The sequence below is a fragment of the Berghia stephanieae genome, chromosome 14 (genome assembly GCF_034508935.2).
Source record: "Berghia stephanieae isolate SIO BIC M18660-M18661 chromosome 14, UCSD_Bste_1.3, whole genome shotgun sequence".
In the NCBI taxonomy this organism is placed as follows: Eukaryota; Metazoa; Mollusca; class Gastropoda; order Nudibranchia; family Aeolidiidae; genus Berghia; species Berghia stephanieae.
In genome coordinates, this window is record NC_088373.1 from 23649629 (window position 1) to 23654847 (window position 5219).

Below are 5219 nucleotides of genomic sequence, written 5' to 3' on the forward strand. Positions count from 1 at the left end.
ATATATATATATATATATATATATATATATATATATATATATATATATATATATATATATATATATATATACAAAATACTCTCCAAATGATATGCAGAATACTTTGTGCTGTGTGTCGTGTGTGTGTGTGTGTGTGTGCTTGTGTGTGTGTGTGTGTGTGTTTGTGAATGAGTATATTTCAGTCAAAGTGATTTGTAATTTAAGCACTTGGAGTCTGGTGTCCATGAGTTATACAACTATATAAGATTTCAAAGTTATAATAATAATAATCATAATAATAATTATTATTATTATTATTATTATTATTATTATTATTATTATTATTATTATTATTATTATTATTATTATTATTATTATTATTATTATTATTATTATTCATATCTAATAATAATAATAATAATAATAATAATAATAATAATAATAATAATAATAATAATAATAATAATAATAATAATAATCATAATAATAATCATAATAATAATCATAATAATAATCATAATAATAATCATAATAATAATAATAAATCACAGATCACAATTACGAGTATTTTAATACATTCCAGAAGGAAATTATGTCAATAAATACCAGAATATAATTATATAGTATATCCCAGAATGCAATCTATTTTAATACTTTTGATTTTGTATGTCTGAAAAGTAACCTTTTCAAATATTAAAATTCATATAACGGGAGTTCATCCTGTTTCTGTTATGTGAAACGAAATGTAATAATTGTTGGCTTTCCATCGGGTATTAAGTCTATTGCAGATTCTTTCCTGTCAGATCTATCAGATTCAACCACTCATTGACTGCTGGTGAAAACAATGTCTATATAATACAACAGTAAATATAATCTTTATAAAACAATATTCAAATTCCTACGTTTCCGATAAGAACACATTGTCTTATTATGTATCTAAAGTTTCTTTTATGAATGAGAAATTGCTTACACGATCCGCTAAGCAAAGATAGCAAAGTCGAATTTGATAATCAGACTTCGCACATCTCCACAAAGACATCACACGGATATGCGGTCTGTTTGTTTGACACTCGCTGGGTTTGAGCCGCGATGGGCGTATAGTTGAGTCCTTGGAAAAGACTCTTTACTAATATTCGCTCATCGTATTCAGGGGTAAATTGAGTAACTGGCCGTTAACAGTGTTGTCTCTGTCGGAAAATATTATAATATCGCCTAACAGGCGTCATGTCCCGTCCTACATGTTAAGAGTTGATATTGGCCAGGGACCTCTTGTAAAGCGCTTTGAGTACGTTTAGTGATATTGCGCAATATAAAAATTAAATAGAGAAACTAAATCCATAAAGTACACGGTGGCGATGTGACTAGGTCACCAGCAAAATGTATACTCATATTACTGGAGTAAAGAACTGACGCTGGTGAGTTGATATTGTCAAAAATACAGTTCGTCACCAAGATGCACATTATACCCCGGATACCAAAACAACCTCGGATTACTTCCTTGACGCTGTGCGCACATTCCTTTTGCGGCACATAAAACATCAAACTAGCCGGTGGTTATCGCCCACTAAGTTGAAACCAACTAGTGCTCGGCCATTCTATCTCTGTTTCTTGTTTCTACCAGACATCTATCACGAGGGATCAGGCCACTTCAAGCTGAAACTGAGTTTTTTTGATCCATCATCTGGCTATGGCATATTTTGATAGTCACTTTACGTATTGACTAGACACAGTTCCACAATAAATTAAAGGCACCCCCCCCCAAACCAATTATAACCTTTAATTGCCACAGAGTGGTATGGAATGAGTCGATCAAAAATATCTACTCCAACTACATTAACGTTATATGCCAAGACTGAGTAAGGAATTTCATTGTCGACCTCTTCTGTGCGGCGCCCAATTTTGGTGACATGTTCTGCGAAACAGGTCTCTTGCCCGTTCAGAGGCAGGCTACTAAGTTCCTCATTTGTCTCATAGCACAATGGCTTTTGGGAATATTGCCTTTGAGATCGGTTTAACAGTGTTAACAATTGGGGTAAATCGCTTCACAAGAATATGTGATCTTTTTTCGAGAAAATATTTGGCGAGAGTTACAGAGGCGAATAATTTGTCCTAGTAAATAATAGGGAATGAGATTAGCGGAAGAGTAGCGTCCCTTTGATTGGAAGTAACGAGCGGAAAAGTTATTAGAAAGAGAACGTCATGTTGGTTGTGCGACATGAGACACTTCACCGAAAGCGAGGACGAGAGAGAGGCATGCGCAAAAACCATTTTGACGTTCTCTCTGTAAGGTGACGTCCAATCAAGGGAGGCTACTCTTCCGCTAATCTCATTCCCTATATGACGTTTCTGGTAGAGATGACATGAGGAGATTGACATCACGATGATACTTCTGATTTGCCAGTATAAAATAAAAACTCGGGTACAGGTAGCAGTGGATCTATTGACCGATATAAGACAAATGCTGATAAATTACTTGTGCCAAACATCATGTTGAAGTAGACATAGTGAGATATGTCATCTCTTGCGACTGACCTGAAACATGCCAGAGCCTGGTGTTGAGTTGCATACATAGTTGTTCTGTAGCAGCGTTCAATGTCAAATTCTTGACGTGTTGAATTCCAGGGAAACTCATCTTGAAGATCTAGTTGATCACCATCTGAATCAGTCTGACTACTATTAGGTGTGAAATTGTCATTGCTAGTGCTGGGAGCTAGGTTAGATCTTGTAGGAGTGGTATCTAAATCATAGCCTAACTCATCCCCATCCACATTCTCCGCCACCAACTGAAATTTGATTTTTAGATTTTTTGATTGCCAGGGATGATATTCGAAAGAAAATTAAAGACCACTTTTGAAAAATCGTAGTTTGTGATCTACTGAAGATAAATCAATACGGTGAAGACACAACGAAAGTAAGCAATACAATTTATGATTCAGTATTTAACCAAAAAAAAAGAGTATTCTATATTACGATATGGCGTGCGGTGGCGTGCGGTTCTGTATAGAACAATCGTGTGTGATAACGTGGGATAAATAGTCTATCGGTTTAAATAGGAGTTAAAGTAACTATAATATTTGTTGGTGTGAGAGAAGTTAAGGCATTATTAAAAACCAAAATAAACTTAATGTTGTTCCAATTCCTAGCATTAATTGCTACACACTAGGTCTATATGCACACGCTGGGTCACATAATTTATCCGAAGTCGGACTTATAGGGAATGAGATTAGCGGAAGAGTGGCGTCCCTTGATTGGACGTCACCCATAGTCTGTGACGTCACCGGCGGAAAAGTTATTAGAGAGAGAACGTCATGTTGGTTGTGCGCATGCGAGCGAGGACGAGAGACGCATGCGCACAACCAACATGACGTTCTCTCTCTAATAACTTATCCGCCGGGTGACGTCACAGACTATGGGTGACGTCCAATCAAGGGACGCTACTCTTCCGCTAATTTCTTTCTTACAATGTCAGTATGGAAATCGTTTACTCTGTGGTCTTGTTGTATGATCTAGCATTCGGACCGTAAGATCCAGGGTGCCTGTCCAGTACACATTTGAGTACATAGATTTAGTTATTGAAAAAGGCTGTGATATACTTATAATTTAAAGAAACTTGGTTGACAATTGATACCTCGTAGATACAGTGCTTTTTATGGGAATAGACAAAGTCAATCAGTATCTGTAAATATACAGGGCTTTTCTTCTCCTTGTCCCCTATCTTTTCGTGTACTACAGGGTTCAGTTCTGGGACTCTCTTTATTTAACCTCTTTATATCCAAATATTTTTTGAGATTCTTTTTTACGCAGACGACACTCAATTATCTACTGTTTCCCATTAATACCGATAATACGCTTTAACAGTCGTAACGTCGCTTCCCTCGTCATGACGCATGGTAACTTAGTAACTGGCTCTAAACTATAGGAACAATGGCGGACGCCCAAATGAAATATTTCTCCTACGAGCATAAATGTTTATCCAGAGGAGAAAAACATTATAAATATAACCATGTCTTGGCTTTGACACATTCTGATCACAAGACATATGAAAAGTTCTAGCCAACATGAAGAATAAAAAGTACAGAATATCTTTGTTTAGAACCAAGATGGCCACCGTTGCTGGGCGACGTAACATCAGACTATTGAATCCAATTATCTCGATGTTATAACGGATAAAGAAAATTGAAGCTCTGAAATTCGTGACTGGATGTGTTGCAATAAACTCAGTTTAGATGAAAACAAAACAGAATTCTTAGAAATCACAAGACGCAATCACGTTGACCTTTCAACACTTAATCTGCATCTTTCTGATTGTGTAATTCCCAACACTAAGGAGCATATAAGAAACCTAAGAGTTTTATTTGATAGCAAAGTAAACATGTTTGCCCATGTCACTAATGTAACTACATCATGCAATATTCATCTTAGATCTATTGCTGCTATTATAAGGGATCAATAATAATGATCTTGTCTCTATGAATTTTAGCCGCTTGGATTACAGCAATAGCTTGCTCTATGGTTGTGATAATAATCCCATTAATCGACTCCAACAAATAAAGAACAAAGCAGCTCGATTGGTAATGTTATCAAAAAGCGAAAGCATAATATCCCCATGTTAGAGGACATACACTGGCTATCTGGACAGTTTAGAATTGATTTTAACATACCAACCCACGTTTTCAATTGTTAAACAATTATCTTCTCCTGTTTACCTTCAAGAACTTATACACCTTTCTAAACCCAGTCGACTTTTAAGATCTGCTAATTTAATCTCCTAAGGGAATCTCCAAAATCGTAGGTTTTTTATGAGAAATCCTTTGACCACCATGTCCCCCGATTGCGGAACTCCATCAGTATTGAAACTAAAAAGAGTGAAAATCCACGTACTTTTAGAAAACGTAATTAAACTGTTTTTTCCTGTAGGGCATATAGATCTAATTTAGACTCCTAGTATATATTTTATTTATATATTTTTTTCATGTAGATTTTAACATGTCAGTGTTACATTTGTGTATGATACATGATGTTTTGATGTAAAGCAGTCTTAATTGGAACCAGGATCTATATAAATGTGTTTTATAATGATGATAATAATAATAATAATAATAATAATAATAATAATAATAATAATAATAATAATAATAATAATAATAATAATAATAATAATAATAATAATGGTATAGATTTATAGTGCGCCAAACATCCCTTCATGAGGAGGGCTCTGGGCTATAACATAGATTAACTTA